General features: G+C 46.6%; 2 protein-coding genes across 3 annotated transcripts in view; one reads left to right on the forward strand and one right to left on the reverse strand.

Moving 5' to 3' along the window:
• LRRN3 (leucine rich repeat neuronal 3) overlaps window positions 1-24,238 on the reverse strand; it is a 57,690-nt gene extending 33,452 nt beyond the window's left edge. The window contains 1 exon segment of the mRNA XM_081330532.1: window positions 23,004-24,238. The gene's annotated coding sequence lies outside the window, so the exon portion shown is untranslated.
• Window positions 1-27,942, forward strand: part of IMMP2L (inner mitochondrial membrane peptidase subunit 2) — a 292,279-nt gene that overhangs the window by 141,537 nt on the left and 122,800 nt on the right. The gene's annotated exons all lie outside the window — the stretch shown is intronic.

Here is a 27,942-nt window from a genome sequence, read left to right on the forward strand (position 1 = left end):
GGACCTTAGTCGCGATCGGTCGGATTCGGATCGGCTGGATCTCCAACAGCTCTCTAGGCCCCGTCTCTGACGTTTCATCTCCCGGAGCTCCGTAGAAAACCATGGAGCCCACTGGGATCTGCAACGGGTCAGGGGCCGCATGGGTACAACTCGGTCGAGTGCTTCTGTGGCTGCCTTTTCCCAAGCTTCCATCATGGCACTGGCCGAGCTATGAGCAAAGGAGGCACGTGGGGGGGCCAAGCGCTGTTTGGAACCACCCAGGGTCCATTAGCCACCTGGGGGGGTACCATTTCGTTGGTTCAGTAACCCCACGACGGGGAGTGGCAAAGCGGAAGGTCAGCCGCAGGAGATGATGATGTGTCCATGACAGGGGCGTAACAATTGGAGAGCCCCCTCCCAGATCATCTAACCACTGTCCAGATAGGAAAATCAAATCGAGCATGTGTCCTCCTACATGAGTTGGGCCCTGGATTATCTGCGTCAGGTCCATGGCCGTCATGGAAGCCATGAACTCCCGAGCCAACTCAGATGATCTCCCCAGGGATGGTAAGAGGAGAGAGGACGCGCAGCTGGTTCCAGGCAGTTATATCGGCTTCTTTGAGTGAGGGCTGCTTCCCTGCCGTCTTGAAAGAGGCGGTGGTGAGGCCTCTCCTCAAGAAGCCTGCCTTGGACCCAACTGTATTGAACAACTTTCGTCCGGTCTCCAACCTTCGCTTCCTTGCGAAGGTTGTTGAGAGTGTGAAGGCGCATCAGCTCCCTCTGGTCCTGGATGCAGCGGATTATCTAGACCCGTACCAATCGGGTTTCAGGCCCGGGTACAGCACGGAGACAGCATTGGTCGCGCTGGTGAATGATCTCTGGAGGGCTCGGGACAGGGGACACTCCTCTGTTCTAGTCCTATTAGACCTCTCAGCGGCTTTCGATACCATCGACCATGGTATCTTGCTGCGGCGTCTCAGGGGATTGGGAGTGGGAGGCACGGTTTTACAGTGGTTCTCCTCCTATCTCCAGGGACGCTCGCAGTCGGTGTTGACAGGAGGGCAGAGGTCGACCGCGAGGTCTCTCGTTTGTGGAGTTCCTCAGGGGTCGGTCCTCTCGCCTCTCCTGTTCAACATCTATATGAAACCGCTGGGTGAGATCATTCGTGGCTTTGGAGTTGGGTATCATCAGTATGCTGATGATACCCAGCTTTTTCTTTCGACCCCAGTGATGCCCTCGACGTGATGTCCCGTTGCCTGGAGGCGGTCCGGGTCTGGATGGGGAGGAACAGACTTCAACTCAACCCCGACAAGACTGAGTGGCTTTGCATACCTTCATCCCGGGTTTATTCGGATATTCCATCTTTCTATGGGGGGTGAATTATTACCCCCTGTAGATAGGGCTCGCAACTTGGGAGTCCTCCTAGAGTCACGGCTTACTTTGGAAGACCACATAGTGGCTGTGACTAGGGGGGCTTTTGCCCAGGTCCGCCGGGTGCGCCAGTTGCGGCCCTATCTAAGCCGGGATGATTTATGCACGGTCACTCATGCGCTCGTGACCTCTCGTCTGGACTACTGCAATGCTCTCTACATGGGGCTGCCCTTGAAGACCACCCGGAGGCTCCAACTGGTACAGAATGCAGCCACGAGAGTTGTGTTGGGAGTCTCCCGATACTCCCATGTTACACCTCTGCTCCGTGAGCTGCATTGGTTGCCAGTTGTCTTCCGGGTGAGATTCAAGGTACTAGTAATGGTGTTTAAAGCCCTACATGGCAGGGGTCCGGAGTACCTCAGGGAACACCTGCTGCTGGCATCAATCTCCCTGCGCCCTGTACGTTCCCACAGAGAGGGTCTCCTCAGGGTGCCACCGATCAGAGAATGTCGATTGGTGGCCCCCAGGGGGAGATCCTTCTCTGTGGGCGCTCCGGAACTATGGAATCAGTTACCGGTAGAGCTCCGGATGGCGCCCGATCTTCGCTCCTTTCGTCGCGATCTGAAGACGTTTTTGTTTGTACAAGCCGGCCTAGCCTGATGGGGGATTGGTGGGGTTTTTTATTCTCGTATTCTTAATATTGTATCTTTGGGGTTTTATAATTGTAACATATCAATTGTTTTAAAATCGGGCAATTATTTAATTTCCTTTTAATATTTGTAACTTTGTATTTTATTCTTGCCCTGTGAACCACCCTGAGTCCTCAGGGAGAAGGGCGGTATAGAAATATTATTAAATAAATAAAATAAATAAATAAAATAAATAAATAAATAAGTTGAAGTCACCCAAGATCATAATTTTGGGGAACTCAACCACCAGTCCCAAGAGGATGACAAGAAGCTCGGGCAGGGCTGCTACACGACTAGGTGAAAGGTACACTAGCAGCAAGCCCAACTGAGCCTTAGGGCCACATCTAAGGAGGAGAGACTCACACCCGGCTATTTGGACAACAGTGGCCTCTCGCAGATACAGGTTCTCCCTCACCGCTACCGCCACTCCCCCGCCTCTTCCCTGAGCCCGAGGCCTGTGTAGCACCCGGAAACCTGGTGGGCAAAGATCTACCAAAGGGACACCACCCTCAGGTCCTAACCAGGTTTCCGTAATGCAGGCCAGATCCGCATGTTCACTCTCAACCAAATCTCGGATGAGAGGAGCTTTATTGACTATGGATCTGGCATTAAGATATACAAGCCTGAGCTCAGGTGGTTGATTATCTTCGCTCCCGGTACCACGGGCTGAAACCAGAGGGTCGGAGTGCATCACCGCTTGAAGATAGCAGGGACGCACTCCCGGATGTTGATGCGGTCCTCTATTCTGACACCTACTGCCATTCCCTACCGTCGTTGGAATAGGTAATCCCAAACTCCGCTTTGGGGCCCCGAGGGTAGCTAGTCCAAGCTCCCTCTCAGCGTGATCAATCTCAGGCCTGGCCTGAGTAGCGGTTGGTGGACACCTCCCGGTATCTGACCGAAACTCTAAACCCTCCCCTCTCCCTAACCCCACAAAAAATTTAACTAGAAAATTAACCAGGGGCCTCTTATTAGGCTCGTAACCGAGGCCCCTATCCCTGCCCAGCCATCTCTCAGGGTCCCAACAATTGGGCCCTTCATCAAGAGGTAGAATGGTAAGTGAGGCGGGTTGCAACCAGGAGGAGGGGGAACCCCTAAGGGCGAATAAGGTAGTGATGGAGTACTTGAGACGAGTCATTGATTAAAGAGTGACTTCGTAGCTAATAAACATGTCCGTGTAAGCCATTATTTACAAATGGGGAAGATGTTAGTAAGATGTTAAAGTAATAAGGGACTCAATATTAATTAAAATTAGGTATTGATTAGGTAATAGGTATTAGACCCGGTCAATTGCTGCCATTGTTGCCGTTGCTGCCGAGCTCCGGAGGGGGGAGGCAAGGCTACACGCCGAAAAACGTTGCCAGTCAGTTGTTTTGCCAGTCAGTTGTTTTTGCTCTCCCCCTCCGAGTATGTACATCAGGTGAAGTTGTTCTAGTCCGTATGTAAGGCAGCGGGGATCGATTGAGGCTTGAACGGCGTTTGGTACTTGATTCTGGGGCCAGCTGATCAGCGGTAGACCCGGTCATTCCTGCCGTTGCCACCGCCGCTGCTCTGCTCCAGAGGGGGGAGGCAAGGCTTCACACCGCAAAACGGTGCTAGCCTGCTGTTTTTGCTCTCCCCCTCCGAGTATGCACATCGGCCGAAGTTGATCTAGACCCATGTATAAGGCAGCAGGAATGGATTGAGGCTGGTGGAGGCGTTTCAGAGTTGATTCTGGTGCCAGCTGATCTGCGGTAGACCCGGTCATTGTTGCCGTTACGCAAGCCCCTTCGCCACGACAAGGCAGTAATCCATGAAGGGGGTACAAAGATTACAGGCAATAATATGAGCCAGTAAAGACTATTACAACACAATATTTCTGACCTTTAAGGATGGGCAAGGATTAAAACCATTCCATTTGATTACAGTGTCAAGTATCCGCATTGGAGATTTTTACAATGACAAAACTTATGTTCTTGATCAAATTTGCTTGCCCAAGGCATCTGACAATACTATTGTGTGACTTTGGCCTAAGCATATTATACATATTAACTATTATAAAACTGAAAGAGAATTGTGTAAAGAATTGAGACTGTGTTTGGCTAGTTTAAAGAAAAGAAGAAATAGGGGAGACATGATAGCAGTATTCCAGTATCTGAGGGCTGCCACAAAGAAGAGGGGGTCAGGTTGTTCACCAGAGCACCAGAGGGAAGGACAAGAAACAATGGCTGGAAACTGACTGAGGAGAGAAGCAACCTGGAATTAAGGAGAAACTTCCTGACAGTGAGGACAATCAACCAGTGGAACAGCTTACAGAAATCTTGGGCACACCATCACTGGAAATTTTCAAGAAGAAACTGGACAATCACCTGAGATGGTATAGGTTCTCCTGCTTGAGCAGGGGGCTGGACTAGAAGACCTCCAAGGTCCCTTTCAGCTCTGTTCTATTCAATTTAATTCTAAAACAGATGAGTGTAATTAAGTAGCTTAAAACAAACTGAAAGTACTTTTCCTTTTCCCCTAAAATCTCTAAAACTGTCCCAGAACATTCCATTCAATATTCAATTCATTATTACACCCAAAGGCCAACATATAAATTAAACATTCAAGTAAAACAAAACTAAACAGAACCAACACAAGAAGACATAGCAATATATTAGAATTAATGATGTAATCAATGGGTGACCAAAGTCTGCCTAGTTTTACAGGCAGTATAACAAAAACTAGTTACCTTCAGAAAAACTGAATCATAGACCTGACAATAAAAATACATTGAGTATAGTCTAATGCTGGATAAAAACACATAATAAAATTAATTATAAAAGATTATTAAAAGGATCTAAAATGTTTATGTTTCTGGCGAATCTCCAATGCTGCTGCACAGTGATCACTGCCTGCTCATCCTTAAGCAGCCACTGGAGATAAATACTTTCGGAATGACCAGAATACCTATCAATTATGGGGAGGATATGGTTTTTACGAATAGCTCTCTAGAAGGAACATCAAAGGAGTATGTGTTCAATGGTCTCCACCTCTCCTGGGCCACAGGAGCAGTCTTTCAGCCAATTGTGTCTTTTTATACTTGTGTACAGGATGGCCGATGGAAACACATGGCACCATGCAAGCAAGAATGCTTTCCAGTGGTTTACTGTCTCCAACTGACTAAGATACCTGACAGGTGTAACCACGTATCTAATAAAGTCTGGAGCCAGAAACAGCATAGCTATACCTAAGTCCGCTTGCTTCTCGATGTCCTCTACTCTTTGACGCAAGGTTTGTTTTGCTTGGTCATAGTCCAATTTGAGAATTGAGGCTGACGAGAAGCCTAGTTTGACAAGGTTGGACTCGACTGCCTTGATCCATGAAGAGGAGAATTTATCTTGGAGAACAAGGCCTTGCGGAAAGCAATTAAGCCTTAGCCAGATGTTTAAGGAAGGTATACAGATTCTTGCTTCAAGTTTTATCAATCCTGTCTCCAGGCGCAGAATTGCATTTGGAACACAGCGCAGCATCTGGAGAATTGTTCTGATAAATTTGGATTGAACTCTTTCCAGTGGTGTAAAACATGAAGCTGAGGGTCTGAGCAAGGTCCCGTAGAGAAGCTGTGCTAGCAACTTGGCCAGAAAGAGCTTAATTGCAGCTGGAACATGTGTCCTCCCTTTGTGTGGAAAAATTTAAGAATGGCATTCGCTGATCATTGGCCAGACGCAGCCACGTATTCTCCCTGGGCTTTTTGTGAGCCAGTGGCATGGATGACCACCCCTAGGTACTTAAAGGTGATTACCTGCTCTATTTTGTGGCTATTTAAATACCATGAGTACCGTTTTGTCCTTTTTGCAAAAGCCATAAACTTTGTTTTTTGATAATTTATGTCCAGTTTATCATATTTGCAATACTGGACAAGAGCTTGCTAGGCTCTTTTAAGGCCAACTAGAGTCCTGGAGAGATTCACAGCATCATCTGCATAGAACAGCAGAGCAATGCTTCGGTCACCTATTTTTGGGGGGTGGTAATTTGGATTATTTAACCATTTTACCATATCATTTATGTAAAAATTGAAGAGCAAGGGGGGCAAAATGCACCTGTTTAACCCCCTTTTGAGTTTCAACTGACTTCGAGAAAGACCCTTGCATATTACACCTCACCTTGAGGGATGTTTTGGTATGTAAGGCACGTAACAGATGGAGGAGTCTGTGATCAATTGAGGCAGATTCCAGCTTCTCCCATAGCTTAGTCCTTATAACTGTGTCAAAAGCTTCCTTGAGATCTATAAAGGCAGCGTATAATGATATAGGTCTATCTGATGCATATTTTTCAATCAAATGATGAAGAACTAAGCACTGATCTATGGTGCCTCTCCCTAAACCCAGCTTGTTCTTCGGCAATCAGGTTCTCAAGATCCAGCCACTCCTTTAATTTATCTTGAAGATGTTTGGCATAGAGTTTGCTGATTATATTTAGCAGACTTATTGGTCTGTAATTGGCAGGGTCGTCTCTCTTTCCCTTTTTATAAATTGGGACCACAATTGCCAAGCCCCAATCCTCTGGGATATGGCCGGTGGAGTCAATATAGGTGAATAGCACTGCCAGGATGGGTATCCACCACTCATTATTCTTTAGTAATTTGGCCGAAATGAAGTCAGCTCCTGGAGCCTTCCTGATGCTGAGTTGGCCAATGAGGGATTTAATTTCAGACTCTGAAACTGGACGCTACTAGGTAAATCTTTCATTATAGACCTCGTACTCTTGCTGGAGGGGTCTTCATACATTCTCTGAAAATGAAGTTCCCAGGTTATAGGAGATATATGAGAGTCTAATGGGATATAGATTCTTTCACAGTGGCAAGCTATTAGATGCCAAAATAAGGAAGAGTTCTTTTGCTTTGCTCCCACGATGAGCTGTTCCCAGGAAGACCTTGTGTCTTGTCTCTTGAATGCAATCAATTGCTTGAATTGTTTTTTGAGTGTAACTGTTTAAGAATTGCTTTATTGCCATATCGAGTCTCGCTTTTATACTCCTTGTATGCCAAGTTAAGGGCTTTCTTGGCTTCTATGCAATCATCAAACCATGGTTTAGAGGCAGTACAGGATCTCTTAACTGAGAAATTTCCGTCATGTGCTAATAATCGTTGTAGCTCATAAACTAAACTTTTATATAGTTCTAATAAGTCTTGAGTCAGGTTGGCTGATATAAAGGCTGCATGGATTTTTTGAAAATTATCCTGTTATGGCTCTCCTTACCTTCTGATCAAGTTATTGATCATCAGTCTTCAGCGCATGCCCAAGATGGCGGACGTGCTTGGCTGAGCTCCGCAAGGAGTTCGGCAACTTGGCAACCCTGGGAGTCCCACAGAAGTGTTTGTTCCTTCTGTGATGGGGCTTGGGTTGGGGTACAACGAGTAGCCGTTGTCGGTGGCTGTTCCCGGGGCAGCGGTGTAGCTCGCCGTTATGGGAGTTGGCTCCGCGAGCCCTGGACCTTCGGAGGGCCCTCGGCTTAGTCCGGTGGAGCCTTGGAAGGCCTGGAAGATCTCGGAAGAACTTCGCTCCGTGCGGCGCTGACCAGCTGATTGTCGGTGCCGCAGGAGCCCGGCGGAGCCTGGCGGAAGGCTCAGAAGAGCCTGGAAGAGCTATGCTCCGTGCAGCGCCGACTAGCTGATTGTCGGTGCCGCGGGAGCCCGGCGGAGCTTGGCGGAAGGCCCGGAACAGCTGGGAAGAGCCGCGCTCCATGCGGCACCAACTGATTGTTGGTGCCGTGGGAGCCCGGTGGAGCCTGGCAGAGCCCGGGAGAACTTGGCGGAGCTTGGTGGTGCTCGGAAGAACTTACCAGCTGCCTGGAGGAGCTGCGCTCTGTTGGATGCCGGCCGGCTGATGGTCGGTGCCGTTGGAGTTGCAGCTTGGAGCGGCGTCGGAGCGGTGGAGTGGTGGCGATATTGTGGTCGGCGGCTGGGGTGGCTGGCGGCGAGGGGAGTTGGAGTGCCGTGGCAGATCCGGGGTGGTGACCATGGCTCAGTGGTGGAGTGCGGACGCTTTGTGCCTTGGATGGTTGAGAGGCACAAACCAGCTTTGCACCGCCAGAAACCAGTCAACCGAGTTTGTGGCCCAGTGGAAGTACTGTGGGTTTCCTGGTTTCCTCCTCTATTGGCCTAATCATCGTCTGGTCCTCTCCTGACGCAAGGAAGAATTTTGCAGCCAGGATTCCTCACCATTTTGTGACTCTGTTGGCTTTTATGCCTGGATTAATCTGCTGACTCTTTTTCCTTGTCACCCCCCCTCCCCAAAGGCTTTGGAAGGACCCGGGTACAAAACCACTGTGGGAGAGTGGCCAAGACTTACCAGCTGCTATGTCCTAGAGGTGAGAGCTCTGGTTATGTGTTCCACGCTGCTCCCCGGACCTGACCGTCGTGAGAGGACGGGAGTTGATCTGTTCTGGGGTTATACCCAGCTCAAGTGGCAGTGGGGCTGGGTTTGCAGATTAGACACTTGCCTTCTGTTTTAAGATCCTCCTGTTTGAGCTAGGGATTGCCTTTTTGCCGGACTTATTTGGACAATCATTATGCGTCTTAGCTATTCCAGCACAGTTCTGTTCGCCCTCAGGGGTGCCCCCCCATCCTGGGTGCGACCCGCCTTATTCTCCATTCCGCCTCTTGATGAAGGGCCCGATTGTTGGGACCCTGAGAGATGGCTGGGCAGCGACAGGGGCCTCCGGTACAAATTTAATAAGAGGCCCCTGGTTACTTTTTTAGTTAAATTTTTTGTGGGGTTAGGGAGGGGGGAGGGATTTCATGGTTGGATGGAATTGGGGGGATTCCACCAACTGTTCTTCAGGCCAGGTCTGGGATTGATCACGTGGGGGGGAGCTGGGGTTGGTTGCCTCTGGAGCTCTGGAGTGGGTCGTGGGATTACCTCTTCCCACGACGTTAGGGAATGGCAGCAGGTGTATGAACAGAGGGCCGTATCGACATCTGGGAGTGCGTCTCCGCTATCTCCAAGTGGTGAGGCGCTCCAACCCTCTGGTGTCGCCCTGACGTTCCGGGAGCAAGGATGTGCAGCCTCCTGAGCTCCGGCTGGTGTACTTGAATGCCAGGTCCATTGTCAATAAGGCTCCTCTCATCCGGGATCTGGTTGGGGGTGAGCATGCGGACCTGGCTTGCATTATGGACACCTGGTTGGGCCCAGAGGGTGGTGTCCCTCTGGTTGATCTTTGCCCACCAGGTTTCCGGGTGTTGCACTGGCCTTGGGCTCAGGGTAGGGGTGGGGGAGTGGCGGTAGTTATGAGGGAGACCTTGTGTCCGCAGGAGGCCACCGTTGTCCAAATAGCCGGGTGTGAGTCCCTCCTCCTGAGATGTGGTCCTAGGGCACAGTTGGGCTTGCTGCTGGTGTATCTTTCACCTAGTCGTGCAGCAGCAGCCCTGCCTGAACTTCTTGATATCCTCTCGGGGCTGGTGATTGAGTTCCCCAAACTTATGGTTTTGGGTGACTTCAATCTACCATCCCTGGGAGGATCATCTGAGTTAGCTCGGGAGTTCATGGCTTCCATGACGGCCATGGACCTGACGCAAGTAATTCAGAGACCGACTCATGTGGGGGGCCACACCCTTGATTTAGTTTTCCTATCTGGACGTTGGTTAGATGATCTCAGTGGGGGTTTCCCAATTGTTTTGCCCCTGTCATGGACCGATCATCATCTCCTGCGGCTGGTCTTCCGTTTTGCCACTCCCTACCGTGGGCTTGTTGAACCAACTAGATGGTTCCGCCCCAGGCACTTAATGGACCCTGAGAGGTTCCAGGCAGCGCTGGGGTCCCCACCTGCCTCCTCTGCTCACAGCTCGGCGGATGCCTTAGTGGAAGCCTGGGAAAAGACATCCACTGTGGCACTTGACCGAGTTGTACCCTTGTGGCCCCTGACCTGGTGCAGATCCCAGCGGGCTCCATGGTTTTCTGCGGAGCTCCGGGAGATGAAGCGTCGGAGACGGGGCCTAGAGAGCTGTTGGAGATCCAGCCGGTCTGAATCTGACCGATTGCGACTAAGATCCTTTACTAGGTCTTATCTCGCGGCGATGAGGATGGCAAGGTCTAATTACTTCGCTACCCTCATCGCATCCGCAGATAATCGTCCGGCCGCCCTGTTTAGGGTGACCCGCTCCCTCCTTAAACAGGAGGTGAGAGAGGATCCCTTGCAGGGCCATGCCGAGGAGTTTAGCCAACATCTGTCGGACAAAATCGCTCGGATTCGGACCGGTTTGGACTCCGACTGGGCAGAGTCTGACGATCAGGACATGGGTGGTCTTGTCGATGTTATCTGGGAGGAGTTCGATCCTGTGACTCCAGAGGAAGTGGACAGGATTATGGGGAAGCTGAGCTCCACCACGTGTTTATTGGACCCGTGCCCTTCCTGGCTGCTTTATGCAGCTCGGGAAGGGACACGAGGCTGGCTCCAGGCAGTGATATCTGCATCTTTGAGTGAGGGTAGTTTCCCCGCCGCCTTGAAGAAGGCGGTGGTGAGACCTCTCCTCAAGAAGCCTGCCTTGGACCCAGCTGTATTAAACAACTTTCATCCGGTCTCCAACCTTCGCTTTCTTGCGAAGGTTGTTGAGAGCGTGGTGACGCATCAGCTCCCTTTGGTCCTGGATGAAGCGGATTATCTAGACCCGTACCAATCGGGTTTCAGGCCCGGGTACAGCACGGAGATGGCATTGGTCGCTCTGGAGAATGATCTCTGGAGGGCTCGGGACAGGGGGATGTTCCTCTGTCCTAGTCCTATTAGTCCTCTCAGCGGCTTTTGATACCATCGACCATGGTATCTTGCTGCGGCGTCTCAGGGGATTGGGAGTGGGAGGCACGGTTCTTCAGTGGTTCTCCTCCTACCTCCTGGGACGTTCACAGTCGGTGTTGGCAGGGGGACAGAGGTTGACCTCGAGGCCTCTCGTTTGCAGAGTTCCTCAGGGGTCGGTCCTCTCGCCTCTCCTGTTAAACATCTACATGAATCCTCTGGGTGAGATCATTTGTGGTTTTGGAGTTGGGTATCATCAGTATGTATCATCAGTATGCTGATGATACCCATCTTTTGATTTCGACCCCAAACCACCCCAGTGATGCCCTCGACGTGATGTCCCATTGCCTGGAGGCGGTTCGGGTCTGGATGGGGAGGAACAGGCTTCGGCTCAACCCTGACAAGACTGAGTGGCTGTACGTGCCGGCATCTCGGGAAACTCAGATTATCCCATCTCTTACTATGGGGGGTGAGTTATTACCCCCCCGTAGATAGGGCCCGCAACTTGGGAATCCTAGACTCACAGCTTTCTTTAGAAGATCATATAGTAACTGTGACTAGGGGGGCCTTTGCCCAGGTTCGCCTGGTGCGCCAGTTGCGGCCCTATCTAGACCGGGATGCCTTGCGTACAGTCACTCATGCGCTCGTGACCTCTCAGTTAGACTACTGCAATGCTCTCTACATGGGGCTGCCCTTGAGGACCACTCGGAGGCTCCAACTGGTGCAGAATGCAGCTGCGAGAGTTTTGTTGGGGGTCTCCCGATACTCCCATGTTACACCTCTGCTCCGCGAGCTGCATTGGCTTCCAGTTGTCTTCCGGGTGAGATTCAAGGTGCTGGTAATGACCTTTAAAGCCCTACATGACATGGGTCTGGAGTACCTTAGGGAGCACCTGCTGCCGGCATCAATTTCCCTCCGTCCAGTGCGCTCCCACAGAGAGGGCCTCCTCAGTGTGCCACCGGTCAGAGAGTGCCGACTGATGGCCCCCAGGGGAGGGCGTTCTATGTGGGTGTGCCGGATCTGTGGAACCGTTTACCGGTTGAGCTCCGGATGGCCCCCGACCTTCGCTCCTTCCGACATGATCTAAAGACCTATTTGTTTGAACAAGCGGGCCTGGTCTGATGGGTGATGGGTTTTGGGATTTTATCATGTTTTTATGTAATTTATCTGTTTTATTTGGCATTATGGTTTAATCCCTTCTTAATTTTTGTATTTCTGTATTTTAGTATATATTGCCCTGTTCACCGCCCTGAGTCCTTCGGGAGAAGGGCGGTATACAAATTAAATTAAATAAATAAATAAAATAAATATTGGGTCCATTTGACCTGACATCTTGTTAGGCCTGCTGTAGAGATTGCAGGGATAAAATGGTCCTTGGAGGGTATCTGCCTGATAAAGGCCTTCATGTATATACACAGAGGTAGATGATCACTTTCTAGGTAAGGCAGGACTTCAAAATTTTCTATATAATGTACTAAGTCCATAGAAGTTAAGTTGTAGTCAGTGGTGCTAGTTTTGGACCCTGCCATAGGTGTAAACTCGCCAGGATAGTCACTAGGCCATGAGCCATTAGATATGAAGAAGTTAAATTTATTTGCCAACTTGGCAAGACAGAGGCCAACATAGTTAGCTCTGATGTCTTTAGAGAGTCATATGAGCGGGGGCGTTGGTTTGTATAGGGACCTCCGATGGTGCGTATTGATGATGTGCTGCAGCTGCCAAAAAAGCCAACACAGTGCTAGGCTGCATTAACAGAGGGATAGAATCAAGATCATGTGAAGTATTAATACCACTTTACAATGCCTTGCTAAGGCCACACTTGGAATACTGCATCTAGTTTTGGTCACCATCATGTAAAAATATGGTGAGACTCTAGAAAGAGTACAGAGAAGAGCAACAAAGATGATTAGGGGACTGGAGGCTAAAACATACAAGGAACAGCTGCTGGAATTGGGTATGTCTAGTTTAATGAACAGAAGGACGAGGGGGGACATGATAGCAGTGTTCCAATATTTCAGGGGCTGCCACAAAGAAGAGGGAGTCAAGCTATTCTCCAAAGCACCTGAAGGCAGGACAAGAAGCAACAGATGGAAACTAATCAAGGAGAGAAGCAACCTAGAACTAAGGAGAAACTTCCTTACAGTTAGAACAATTAACCAGTGGAACAACCTGCCTCCAGAAGCTGTGGATGCTCCAACACTGGAAGTTTTTAAGAAGAGACTGGACAGCCATTTGTCTGAAATGGTTTAGGGCACGGGCCAGCAACCACAGCTCCGGAGCTGCATGCAGCTCTTTCAGCCATTTTCTGCAGCTCCCAGTCCTCCACCATGTGCATTCCCCACCCCAAAAAAATCCAACCAATCAATTCAAACTTCTCACAAAAATATATATCTCGTGAATTGATTGGTTGAACTTCTTTGGTTTGTGGGAATGCCCACAAATATCTTTTCTTCTTCAGACTGCACGTGGCGGCAGCAGAAGAAGAGACGGAGGACTGCTGGAAAGAAGGTGTGTGGGTCGATCAGATCGGGTGTGTGGGGGGGACATGGAGGCTGATTGAATGCGTGGGTGAAGCAGAGGTGCTGCCCAGGGCCAGATGGGAGGCCAGGCAGATTTCCCCCACCTTGCCAGGCAAACGGAGGCTGATCAAATGCGCGCGTGAGGGAGAAGTGCTGCTCGGGGCTGGAGGGGAGGCCAGGCAGATTTCCCCTGCCTTGCCAGGCAAGCGGAGCCATGGCGCTGTTCAGCAGGCACAAGCAACCCCGATCCCACTCTCCTCCTCCTCCTCCACTTGGAAGAGCTGCGGGGCTCAGGAGCCTCCCCCAATGGCCCCCCACCTGTGAGGGAAGAGATGCAGCAACCGGATTGATGCAGTCCTCCGCCATGTGCAGTCCCCCCCAAAAAAGTTCAATCAATTCAAACTTCTCACACAAAAAAAATCTCTCGAATTGATTGGTTGAACTTCTTTGGTTTGTGGCATTGCCCACAAACATCTTTTGTTCTTCGGACTGCACGTGGCAGCAGCAGAAGAAGAGATGGAGGACTGCTGGAAAGGTGTCTGGTCGGTCAGATGGGGGTGTGGAGGGGACGCGGAGGCTGATTGAATGTGTGGGTGAGGCAGAGGTGCTGCCTGGGGCCAGAGGGGAGGCCGGGCAGATTTCCCCCGCCTTGCCAGGCAAACGGAGCCATGGAGCTCTTCAGCAGGCATAAGCAATCCCAATCCCATTCTCCTCCTCCTCCACTTGGAAGAGCTGCGGGGCTCAGGAGCCTCCCCCCATGCCCCCCCGCCCATGAGGGAAGAGATGCAGCAACCAGATTGACGGCGCCTCCTCCTCCTCCAAAGTTGCATCTCCCAGCTCTGAGGGACAAAGGCAAGTTGAGAAACCAAGCTCCGCTTTGTCCGATGCTTACTTTTGCTTTCCAAGCGGCTTCGGCATCACCTAGCCGGCACGCTTGCTCGCAAGGAGCTCAGCCTGGATCAGCTGGTGGGCAGGTTGTGCGTCCTCTTGGCCTGGCCGCTCTCCTCGCTCCTGCTCTTCTCCGGTCCAACCCGGAGAATATGCTTGCATATTTCCCCCCAAAATAAATAAATAGAAAAGGCTGATTTCACAGGTTGTCCAGCTAAAAGGGAAGAAAGAAGCTGGGCTGGAGCACCCTGGAAAGGCGAGCAGGCAGCGCTTCTGCACAGGCTGGTTGGGCTTTTGGCATGTTTTGCCTGCAATTAAGGCAGGGCGAGCTTTTTGGCTTAGGGGAGGCTGGGGGGAGGGGGAGCTGCTTCTGGAGGCACGTGTCTGCTCACATAAGTGCGAATGTGTTTCTTTTGCATGGAAGCTGCTTTGCTGAAGGTTATATCTTCCTTCTTTCTTTCCTTTTCTTCCACATTCTTCCGCGCCCTCCACATTCTTCGCCTCTCTGCTTTGTTCCACCTCTGGGGGTGGAGGGAGAAAGATGCATTCTCCAACCAGCTCTTCTTTTCCCTTCTCTGGGCTGGGCTGCAATCTCGCCCGCTGCTTCTCCACCTCCTCCTTCCTCCTCTCCCCCTTGCAGAAAAAAAGGAGAAGGCAGGCAGTGGAGCAGAGGCTTTCCCTTCCTTGCCCAATTCCAGTGTTTGCAAGAGAGGCAGAAGTGATCACCCTTTTGCAAGCAGAAAATCTTGCAGGTCTCCTCACGAGGAAGGAAACCCCAGATACTGGCAAGCCAGGGAAAGTGTGTGTGGGGGGGAATCCCCGACTGCAATTCCCGGGCAAGATTTCCTGCTTGCAAAAGGGCAATCACTTCTGCCTCTCTTGCAAACACTGGAATTGGGCAAGGAAGTGAAACCCCCTGCCCCACCTCCTGCCTTCTCCTTTTTTCTGCAAGGGGGGGAGGAGGAAGGAGGAGGCAGAGAAGCAGCGGGCAAGATTTAAGCCCAGCCCAGAGAAGGGGAAGGAAGAGCCGGTTGGAGAATGCATCTTTCTCCCTCCACCCCCAGAGGGAGAAGCCCCCTTTGCCTGCCTGTGCAAAGATGCCAGCCACGCAACACGGCCGGCCACAGCGAGTCAAGCGGCAATTGTTTTCTTTCTTTCTCTTTATTTTTTCCTTCCTTCCTTCCTTCCCATATTCTTCCTGCCTTCTTCCTTTCTTGTCTTCCTTCCTTCCCTCCCTCCTTTCTCTCTCTCAATAAGCAAACAATCAGGGCTCTAACTGGCTGCCCCACACTTCCTCCTCCTCCTCCCCCCCCAAATAAACTGCATGCAAAACTCCCACAAAAGCCCCCAAATCCTGCAGCAGGCTGAGATAGGCAAGCCCGAGCAGTAACCTCAGAAGATTTGCCGCAGCAGCTCCTTCTCCCCGTCAGCCTTCTCCGCTCCCTCTGAGCAGTCTTTTCTGAGGGGAGGAGAAGCCAGCACGGCGGAGCCGTCCATACCAGAGCTGTACAGGGGGCAGAGCCGGTGTATGTCTCGCCTTAGGTAGGCTCCACTCTAATCAAGTCCTGTTCTACGCGTGCACATGTGCATGCACATGTGTATTTTGCGGCTCCCAGTGTTGTTTTTTTTTGGTGAGTGGCTCTTTCACCTATTCAGGTTGCTGACCCCTGGTATAGGGTTTCCTGCCTGAGCAGGGGGTTGGACTAGATGACCTCCAAAGTCCCTTCCAACTTTACTATTATTGTTGTTGTTATCTGTGCAATGTTTCATGAATAATGTATAATCATCTGGTCCCAATCTGGCATTAAAGTCTCCCCCTAGTAGGACCTGGTTCAAAGCGCTGGGAATTCGCATTATCGGAATTCACCAGACACAGTCCCAAGTGCAAAGCATCAAATCCGTGTGTAAGGCTTTTGCAGACGTGTTCGATGGAACTCTGGGAAAATACACAGGTCCACCAATCACATTCAAATTGAACCCCAACATACAACCCATTAAAATAAAGCCACGGAGGGTACCGTTTGCATTAAAACACAAAATTGAGCAGGAACTTGACAAGCTCGTGGTGCAGGGGGTGCTGCATCCAGTCAAGGGAGCAGAGTGGGAAACCCCCATTGTCACACCTCTCAAGGCAAACGGTGACGTCAGAATTTGCGCTGATTATAAATGCTCGATCAATAAAGCATTAAACCCACACACATACCCTGTGCCCACGGTCAGCAGCATCCTTGCATCACTCCAGGGAGGCGGGATCTTCGCCAAGCTGGATCTTGCTCAGGCTTACTTACAGCTCCCAGTCAGCCCAGAGACCGCCGCTGCACAAACAATAGTCACCCACAAGGGGGTGTTCCGGGTAGACCGGTTGCAGTTCGGAGTTAGCGTAGCTCCAGGCATCTTTCAAGAGGTGATGGAGCGTACACTAAAGGGAATACCAGGAGTCTGCCCATACTTTGATGATGTCCTTATAGCTGGGGACTCAGAGGAAGTTCTGGCAGAACGTCTGCGGGCAGTTTTGGAAAGATTCCATGCTGCTGGCCTTAAGCTCAAGAGGGATAGGTGCAGCATTGGGGTGCCAGAGACAGAATTTTTGGGGTTCAGAATTGATGCTCAGGGAGTTCACCCCGCAGCATCTAAGGTGAAAGCAATCAAAGAGGCACCCACGCCAAAAAATAAGGCGGAGCTGCAAGCTTTCCTGGGGTTACTTAACTTTTATCACGCTTTTTTACCCCATGAGGCATCTATTGCTGAACCTTTGCACAGGTTATTGGACAAGCACTCCACATGGAACTGGACCAAAACACATGATTCCAGCTTCCTGGCACTAAAATACCTCCTGGCAAGCAATGCCACCATTACCCACTTTATAGAAACCAAACCTATTTGCATTGCTTATGATGCATCCCCCTATGGAGTAGGTGCTGTATTGAGCCACCTGAAAGAGGACGGCAGACAAGTCCCTATTGCTTGTTACTCTAGGACATTGTCAGCGGCTGAGAGGAAATATGCACAAATAGACAAGGAAGCCCTGGCAATAGTTGCTGGAGTAAAGAAATTCCACGACTATTTGTATGGTAGGGATTTCACTATTTTTACAGATCATAAACCGTTACTTGGTCTGTTCACCACAGACAAGCAAACCCCACAGATCATGTCACCCAGAATGCTCTGGTGGTCCATTTTCCTTTCCGCTTACTCCTGTAAATTAGTACACAAGCCAGGCAAGGAAATGGGCCACGCTGACGGCCTAAGCAGACTGCCCTTAAACAATATGGAACCAGACCCAGCTCCTGCAGCTCAAATACTGAACATTCAGGATCTGCCAGAGTGTCCTCTCAGTGCCACTGACATCGCAGCTGAAATGGCAACAGATAAAATATTAAGTAGGGTCCAAACGTGGGTGAGCACGGGGTGGCAAGACAAATCCCCTGGGCCAGAATTCACGGCATATTTCACCAGGCAGCACGAGTTGTCATCACACAAGGGCTGCCTATTGTGGGGTTGCCGGGTCATCATACCTCACACATTGAGAGACAAGGTGTTACACTCATTACACGAGGGTCACCCTGGGGTAGTGCGGATGAAGGCGTTGGCAAGAAGTTATCTGTGGTGGCCGGGCCTGGACAAGGATATTGAGAACCAGGCTGCTACACCTGCCAAAGATCGCGGCCACCACAGCCCCACGCCCAGTCCACAAATGGGAAGAAAAAAACACACCCTGGTCCAGGATTCACATTGACTATGCTGGGCCTTTGCACAATCAATCATTCTTGGTAGTGGTTGACAGTCACTCCAAATGGTTGGAGGTGGTACCTGTCAGTAGCATGACCACAACAGGGACAGTCCAGGTGCTCTTCGGGCTCTTTGCCACTCATGGCCTTCCTGATGTATTGGTCTCTGATAACGGTCCACAATTTACCTCCTCGGAATTCCAGGCCTTTCTGAAGACCCATGGGATTAGACATGTCACCTCTGCTCCCTTTCACCCTTCGACTAATGGCCTGGCTGAATGCATGGTGCGCACCACAAAAGACACATTGAAGCGCATCATCCAAGGGAACTGGAAACAACGCTTGGCCAAATTTTTACTACATCAACACACCACTCCCTGCACTGCTACCGGGAAGAGCCCAGCAGAACTCTGTTGGGGACGGTGCCTCACAACCGTTTTGGACAGACTACACCCTGACAGAGTAGCAGCAGTCACAGACCACCCAAAGATCACCAGGGAATTTTCAAAGGGAGACTCTGTGTGGGCAAGGAACTACAGCTCTGGGAATGCATGGGTGCAGGGGGAAGTGGTGGAGCGAACGGGGCCACTGTCTTACATCGTAGGGGTGGAGGGGGGCCTCCAGTGGAGGAGACACATTGATCAGCTCAGGCATCGAGCGCCTGAAAAAGGACCTGACAGCAACATTCAGGGGGGCCTACCTGACCCTGAGTCCACTCAGAGGGTCCAGAGGGACACAATAATCAGGGAAGTACTTCCCAATCCTGGGGGGTTGGAACAATCCCGACCCCACCAACATCTGGACCTGAGTGATGGAACTACCACAGCTGGTGGAAGCCCTGGGAGTACACAGAACTACAGGACCCAGGTGGACCAGCAGTTCCCCTCCCCGGGAACATCACCACCTGAATTGGGGAAAATCCCCAGCCCCAGGCCAGAGGCCTTCAAAAACAACACCGGGCCTGAGGGAAAAGAACCCCTGAGGCGTTCTGGCAGGACCCACAGGACAACTGCCTACCTCTCAGAATATGTACTAATGTAAGGGGGCAGGGGGAAGATTGTGGGAAATCAATGTGTATATAGAATGTGGGGGGAAGAAGTTGGAAATGGAAATAGGGTATTGTTCTGGCTTATGGGGGAAGGGTGTAGTGTATGCAGCATAGCATACACGTGTGACAGCTACTGAAGGAAGCGCGGAGCTGGACAGCTCCAGGCAGGAACAGCGTTCGGTGGGAAAGCAGGATTTAAAGGGACAGCGTTCGGCGGGAGAGCCGGATTTAAATAGATTGGCTGACCCGCCGGCGGGAAGCAGGGGTTTAACTCTATTGGCCAGGTATTCACCTGGCCAGGTATAAAGGTGGACTTGTACCCTTTGTTCCCCCATTCTGGACCACGTTTTCCTCCTAATAAAGTCATGGCACGCTAGAAGTCTGAGTCTCTTTGATCCTTGAACCCGACACAGCACACTGTTTCTCTTATTTAGGACAATTTTTTAACCACATGCTAACTTGAATAGAACTGAAAACTTATTAAAGCTTTGGAACATTAACTAAGCTGACTCTAACATAGCCTGACTAAGTTTTACATGATTGTATACAACTCTGGAGTCTATTTTAAATGAATAGATTGAATCAGATTGAATTTTATTTACGGTAATCACTAAATGAAATCAGACCAAAATTGGAAGAAGCAGATATGTTATCCTCCTTACAAATATGTTTCCTGTAAGCAGTAATACTACCTTTGGATTCTATTACTTTGTAAATCTAAAAAAAGCAGCATTGCTCTTTTATTGGTTTCATTACGTCTAAAGATATTTTAATGGTGAAACCCATTATTTGTCCTTCCACATTGCAATAAAATTTTAACCCACAATTCTAAAACTCAAGCTATTTACTGTAATTTTTCTTCTGATTTGGTTCAAAACCTTTTATATTTACCACCATGTATTTTAAAAAGTAGAGGTATTGAATAAATTGGTTTTAACTCCATCCATCTCTTTGTCTTTCCACATATGTATGTAAAGAAAGTATCATCAGTCTATCTTATACCAAATTTTATTGTCATGTTTTTCTGCATTTGTAGATTGGTTTCTGGAAGTACGTTGGATTTCTGTGTCTGCTGTTCAATCACAGAATGTTCTATTAAACTGGGAATATGTTTGTTAAGGTGCCAGAAATTGTCCTTTATTTTATTCCTACTTTTTAAATAAAATATATTTATAATCAACTTGCCCCATTTTAGTAAGGCCTGAACTTAGTTATGCATGAACCCATATGTATCTTGTCAAAAAGTTGGAGTAACCACTTTAGAAAGGACAATAGATGTTTGTAAGTACATATGAATGAGAAGATGGTATGGAGAAAATACATGAAATTATAATTGTCTTCAGTTATTGGACAATTAAGTTGTATCTCTATATGATAAATAAACAAACAAATAAATATTTGATGGATGGAATAAAAAGTGGGACTTCCCTTCCTTTCCTTCTCAGTATTTTCTGTGATTACAATAGCTAGGACAGACATGTCAAACTCATGACATCATGTGATGTTGCACAATGTATCGGAGCTTTTTTGCCATTTCCGGCAATGGGATGGGCGTGGTTTCCCGATGACGCATCCTGCCCATGGGCTAGCAGTTTGACACCCCTGAGCTAGGGTATCTGGTTTCAGTAGGAAGCTCAAATAAAAATCAATTTGCTTTTCCAGCAATGAGCTAAACCATCTTATTTATTTTCAGCTGAGTATGATTACTAGCAACACATGTTTCTGTTAGTTCTTTTATAGTTATAAAAAATTCCATAATATTTTGAAGAAGTTACATTTTCTTTTTTTTAAAAAAAAAGTCCCAACTGTTGTCTCTCCAAAATATAAGCACATGTACTCGATTATTTCAGATGCTTTAATGCTATTGCAAAATACAACAGTGAGGTCAGAGTGTTCATTTTAAAGAACATATTAGCAGATTTAACAAGAATATTCCTCTGACGACTGGGTGTTTTAGAACATGCATAGGTGTTACTATCACTATGGAGATAATTAGAAAAAAGGGGGCTGTATCTTGAAAAGCTCTATACTTTAAATCACGGGTGTCAAACTCGCTACAACACATGACGTGTCGCGACACATCATGACTATTTTTGAATTTCCGGCAATGGGGTGGGCACCACTTCCATATGATGAAACCAGCCCGCAGGCCAGCAGTTTGACACCCCTGCTTTAAATGATTAGAATTCTATACCATAGACTTAAAGTTAGCTACATTAGCTTGGATTACACTATTATCTACCCATGTGACTAAACTGTCTCAGTTATCAACATTTGTACTGTTATGTCCATACAACTCATTCTGATCCTGGGTTCATGCAAGCAATGCATTTAATACAGCACCCAAAATGCAGTATGATTTATTTCATGACTGCAGTAAAACATATTTGCATGAACTGAAAATATAAGGACTCTTTGAAATAACTAAAAGGTACCTAAGAAGGTAGATTTAAAACAACTGTTTTTGTTACTACATATCAAATCAGATTTGCAAAGAGAAAAAGGAAAGCTACAGTTGTAGAGAATGGCATGCTTGCTAATAGCAGTAGCTTTTCTACCTTGCTTCTGTACTGTAATCTAAAAAGGAATAATTGCCTTAAACTCATTTATTATCTGACTACAAAAAGTGGGGTTTTGTCAGGGATGCTTTCTTCCCATCTTTTAGAAAGGGCAGCTGACTTCTTGGGCAATCCTTGGCTTTGAGCCCCCACCTATTTTCTCCTGACTTCTTTATAGGAAAGTGACCAGTTGCAGGAAGAAAAGTTGTTTTCTCTCTCTTCTGTCCCCTTCCTTGCTTTTACTGAATACTGCAGAGCCAATATTAACTTTCAGAGAAAGAGCTGCTTGGGGGGGGGGGGGCAGCAGGCTTTATCCAGGATATTTTGTGGGCAGGAAAGGAGCAAAAGCAGGCATTTGAGGAAATGTGCGATTCCTCAGCTTACCACACACACAATCCCTACACAACAGCTATTTTGGAAGGCATGTTGCCACTTTCTATTCATACTGGAAGCCTATAGGAACAAGAGACTTTTTTGATTCAGATCCACTGTTGTACTTGATATTTTTATATTAAGGTATGTTAACAAGGTTTAGTTTGCTTTGGCCATGTTACAGCGTTCTCCTGTATCTGTGCCTGCACTACTTATCATGCACATGAATAGACACATTAAAGCTAGCTTGTCAAGCTTGTCTGTTTTATTTATTTGGTTCCTTGTAATCTAAACACACAGCCTTATTGAAACCAAATTATGCTACTGATTAAAACTAGACAGAGCTAGTGCAAATGAAGACCCACTCCCGTTTTCAAGCAAATATATGAGATTTTCCATAACAAACAATAGTAGCAACATCAAAGAATATACAGTCTTCTGATCCTAGATTTTCCTATCAGAAATTTTCTTTAATGGCTTATGATATAATCCTTTTAGTTACTAGAGTCGATGAGGACAGTCTTTTTTTTACCTTGCATGTGTCAGTTCCAGCTGCATTACTAATAGGGGCATTCCTTTCTGACTACCAGGTGTGTGCATTTGTGTTGTGGGTGGGTGGGTGGGTAGGAGGGCAGTCATCTACAACAATTCCTAAAAGTCTAATCTGGCAGACATTCAGTGTTTGTAATGTTCTTATTCAGCCTTCCTTCTCAGTGGCTGTTAGGTTCCACTATGACATGCAGTGGCATTTTGCTGTAATTCAGCCCTTGGAAAGGAGTTAAAAAACTGCCCTGTGCTGCGTGTCACTCATTTCCAAACACAGAGAAAGTGGACTGTTTCATTTTGCCTTGAGGATACTGAGAATCCCATTATTAAGCCATTTGATGTGTGTTTCAGCTTTCAGAAGTCTAGGGGGAAAAATAAGATTAATGAGGATTTGATGGGTTGTTTGGAGCAGACAGGGGTCTTTTGTATGTCTCACGAAAAGAGTAAACTCTGGAGGGGGAGTATTAGAAATTGCTCAGGCTAAAAACTAGAAACAGAAAAGAAACATTACAAGCAAATAGCACAAGAACACAACTTAGGATAAATAAGATACTTACCCTACAAGAGTAAATTTAGTCTTGTAACATGCATATTTTATTCCTTGATTCAGGTAGCCACATATTGATGTTAAAGCTAGGAAGCTGAGTCAGTGTCTGCACAGATAATGAATATTAGTGTTGTCTCTATAGATCCTATAAGAGGAGAGTATCTCTATGCAGCCGGCTGATTTCCCGTACTTTTTCCCAGAGCTCTATGCTGGCTTTCAGAAGCTCACAATCCAGGGGAGGAGGGGGAAGAGAGAAAGCAACAGCATGAGAGAAAATGATGCTTCTAGCTTTTCTTCTTCTTTCTCTTCGTTTCCATGGTGGTTAGCGGTGCATCGTTCAACCGATCAATTGTCACACTGACATGGTGCTGCCATCTCAGTGGTCATTAATAACCCTCCACTCCCTAGAGGGGAGCCAATAGCTTTAGAGTACCAAGATTTAGGACTTGCTGCTGCTCTAGCCTGGTTGGCTGAGATAACCTGTCAGTTAAATGACATTGCTGTTTAGAGTACAAATACACGGAGCTCTCCTTTCTCTGCTTCCAGACATTCTTTTCACTACATAGAACGAATGCATCTCTGTGAAGCACTGAATTCCATTTAACATGTAGGGTATAAAACTGAAAAGGAGACTGGTTATATCAACTCACTAGTTAGGAAATCTCTCTTTCTCTACCCCCGTCCCTCCCCCCCCCCGGACATTAGCCTAATGTGTTTGAAACTCCCCTGTTTGTTCTCCCTTATATTTTGCAACATGCATTGATGGAATGATAGAAAATGTATATTTACACATTCCTGAATATAAATATGGAGACACAAAACAAAACAGGCATCAGTGAAATTTATAAGCAAACATTCACAAGGAAGGAAGGAAGGAAGGAAGGAAGGAAGGAAGGAAGGAAGGAAGGAAGGAAGGAAGGAAGGAAGGAAGAAAAAGAAAGAAAGAAAGAAAGAAAGAAAGAAAGAAAGAAAGAAAGAAAGAAAGAAAGAAAGAAAGAAAGAACAGACTTTTTCATATACTTGTACGGATCTGTCTCTGTCTATATCTATATCTATCTATCATCTGAATTCTGTTTTTCTTTTATGTTATTTTCCTAAACAAATAGCACTCTAAAAATTTACAGAAGTATTGCTGAGTTTGAAAACATTCTTATCAAAAAGAATACATATTTACTCCAAAAATTTATTAACTTTTTTCTATAAAAATGTTTCAGAAAGAGAAACTCAAGCATTAAGGATTTGAAAATCAACAGGTAGAAAATGATAAAAAAAATATTGGATTTACTATACTGTACCTATTCATTAATATAACCCTTCTTTTGAGATGCCATCCTCTAGTGGAGAAAAATGAAACTTAGATTTCATTTCTTTTGGCTTGACAGCTACATATACCCTTATCATACAGATAGTATCTAGTGATTTCTGAAATATGGATGAACAGTATAAGAAGCCATTGTTCTGCATGCAACTATTCGTGAAAATATTTCTCTGTCTTCTATGAATGCCTATATTAACTTAATATATTATCCATTTATATTCTGAGTTCATTGGAGAATTTGGGGGTAGGATACCAACAAATAAATGGTGAACTGAACATTTAGAAAACTAATATTATATTTTCAGTTTTGTTGTAAGAATTAAACAGTATGCTAAGATTATAAAGTATGATCCTACCATGTCTGTGGTTCCCTAGGACTGAATTTTATTTATTCATTTATTTCCTATTTCTTAACTACTCATCTCCTTCAGAGAGGGGCTTTGGGTGGGGTACAATATAATCAATAAAACTGACATTAACATCAGAATTAATTTAAGATTAAAAAGATTCAAAATTATAAAAATAACATAAAATGTCAAAAGGTAAAAAATGCCAAGTTAGCAGTTATTAATGCAAGCTGGGCAGATTTATATGAGACCAGACAGCCCTATGGTTCAGTGTTCTCCAAGCAAGATTGCACAGCTAAGTTTTGACTCCTTTATGGAAGGCGAAGAGATTGAGGGCTTTCCTCATTTCTGAGTGTAGGATATTCACAATGCAGGGACAAGGCTAGAGAAGACCCTCTTTCTAAATCCCAATAAGCCAAAATTCTTTGTCTGACAGTTGTCTGCAGCATACCTTCCCAGCCTGAACATGTGGGAATACAGACTTATAATTGTAATTGAGCCTGGAATTATAGTTGCAAGCCATGGTGGTCATTAAGCAGATCATTATGTGACCATCTTTTTTGTGGTGGTTATTAACTGGATGACACAGTAGTTAAATGAATTCACTCAGTAGGTGTTTTTTGCAGAAATCAGAAATCAAGGTCAGAAACTGGTAAAAACCACTGAAATTGTGGTCACATGACTATGGGATGCTGGTTGCCAGCATCCAAACTGTGATCATGTTACCACAGGAGTTTTGCAACTATCAAAACTTCAAAATTGGATTGTATGTAGTTCTGGGGAAGTTCTGTCATAACTTCAAATAGTCACTAAATAACAAGTCATTAAGTGAAGATTATGTGTAGTTGCTCCTTCTGTGCTTAGACAGAATTTCAGTTGGATCTTCCTCTCTCTTTCTCCCTCACTCCATAATTGAAATTGTAAATTCTGTCCTCAGAAATCCCCCATTTTTCCATCAGAGCAAACATGATGGTATAAATAATGTTTTTCCTTGTACTTTCAAGTCATGGACACGGTGGCTCAGTGGGTTAGGACGTTGAGCTTGTTGATCAGAAGGTCGGCAGTTTGGCGGGTCAAATCCCAAGTGCCGTGTAACAGAGTGAGCGCCTGTTACTCATCCCAGCTTCTGCCAACCTAGCAGTTCGAAAGCACGTAAAAATGCAAGTAGAAAAATAGGGACCACTACGGTGGGAAGGTAACAGCGTTCCGTGCGCCTTTGGCATCTAGTCATGCTGGCCACATGACCACGGAGACGTCCTCGGACAAGCGCTGGCTCTTCGGCTTTGAAACGGAGATGAGCACCGGCCCCTAGAGTTGGAAACGACTAGCATGCATGTGCGGGGGAACCTTTACCTTTTTATAATATTTTAAAAGGCTTGGAAGAAGATGGAAAAAGGCTACTGACTCTCCAGTCTCATTTCCTTCCTTCCATTGTGTAGGTAACAGCAGAAATGTGCTAAACTGTAGTATTACCATTTTGAATTATTATTGTTATTATTATTATAACAAACTTGTGTTTTTGAGTCATCCATTTCACTTTTAAAAAATAACTATGCGTTTTTCTTGGAGACAAATAATGTGCTTATATAAAATAGATTATAGTGACAGGGACATGCTAGTTATTTTTATCTCTTTTTTGATTGCTTATACATCAGTTCCAGGCCTGGAATGTTTTATGGAGATTGGATCTGTCCTACTGATTCCAAAACTTACCAAATGATTTGATTATTATTTCAATTACCTTTTATTTTGGTTAGCCTTCCACCTTCAGAGAAATGGGATAATTAAATTCCTTTCCAAGGTCAGAAGGAGGCCATTCAGTCTTAAACAATTTGTTGTCAGATTCCTGCACTCATGTGTTGTTATCTGTCTTTTTTTCTAAAGTTGCAAAAAGCCAAACTTGGAAGACTTAAATGGTACTGTGGGTAAACCTAAGGACACTTGGTATTCGAAATTTCTGCCCCCTCCAGCATGCCATCGTAAAGTAAATGTAGGGCAGCAAATTGGTTTTCACCCATTACTTATACCCAAGGAAATCATTTGTCTCATATTAAAACAAACAGCAATAGAACAAAACAGTAACTGATACACTTTCTTTATTCTGTCCTACTTGTCTGTTGCTGGCTCTGTTGTCAGCAAGTTCCAAATAACTATAATAATATTTTTTACTTGGTTGTTTGGCCCTGTATAATCAAACTAATTCAACTGTCATTGCAATTGTTACAATTATTGTACAGTAAAGTATTGGTTTGATTTACATATAACAAAATTTTAAGCAATATTTTCATTTTCATTCTGATTATTTTCAAGGATGCTGGAAGGATATCCCAGAATGCTTGCTTGCAAGGCAAAAACATCCTTTTAACAAGATAATTATTATGATTAAAGTTCATTAGTAGTGTCAGGACCCACCCCAATTCACATCTTAGGAAAAAAGGACTCTTGGAGCCGAGTTGTCCAAAAGGAAAAAAAATACTAAGAATAAGATTGGTTGTGGAGACAGGATCTGGTCTTGAGTCACATTTCAAATCTATATAACCATTCCCAGTTCAACCCACTCCCCTCAAAACTCCATTTGGTTAGGATCCCATCAATTTGGTTGTCAGGTCCTTCCGTGGGAAGAAAGGAACTTTGTGCATTCCTTTGTTGATTGCCTTCTTCCTACAGCTCCAACAGACAGATCACTTCCCCCCCCTTTCTTCCCCCAGATCAAAGGTTCTTTGAAAGCAGCTACAGATAGACTGAATAAACAATCCCCCCCTCCTTCTACCAGTATGGCAGAATCCCGGTAGGCACAATATTTTAACCATACATTTATGAATGTGATATCAATGGATTCTGACAATCTGCTCTCCTTTCAAAAGAAGGATAGGTCCATCTGCGGGAAGAAGAAAAGAGAAAATATATATATATAAATGTTAACCTGGTTTGTTTGGATATTCTGTATGAAATCTCTTTAGCAACTTTGGTGCTCTAATGTGGTGTTTATTAACCCAATCATTTTCCGAGGAAGAGAGGTGTTTCCATGCCACTAAATATTGGATCTTTCCGTGGTGTTTCCTGGAATCCAAGATTTGTTTCACCTCAAAATGTTGTTCTCCCTCCACCATGATTGGGGGTGGTGGTGGTGGGGTTCTTGTTCGTAGGGGTGATTGTTGTACTCTCTTTAATAGACTGCAGTGAAAGGTTGGGTGTATCCATCTAAGGGTTTTGGGTTGTTCTAATTCGACTGTCACTGGGTTTATGATCCTTTTAATTGGAAAAGGACCAATATATTTTGGACC

This window comes from Vipera berus (assembly GCF_964194415.1).
Source record: "Vipera berus genome assembly, chromosome: 6".
Taxonomy (NCBI): Eukaryota; Metazoa; Chordata; class Lepidosauria; order Squamata; family Viperidae; genus Vipera; species Vipera berus.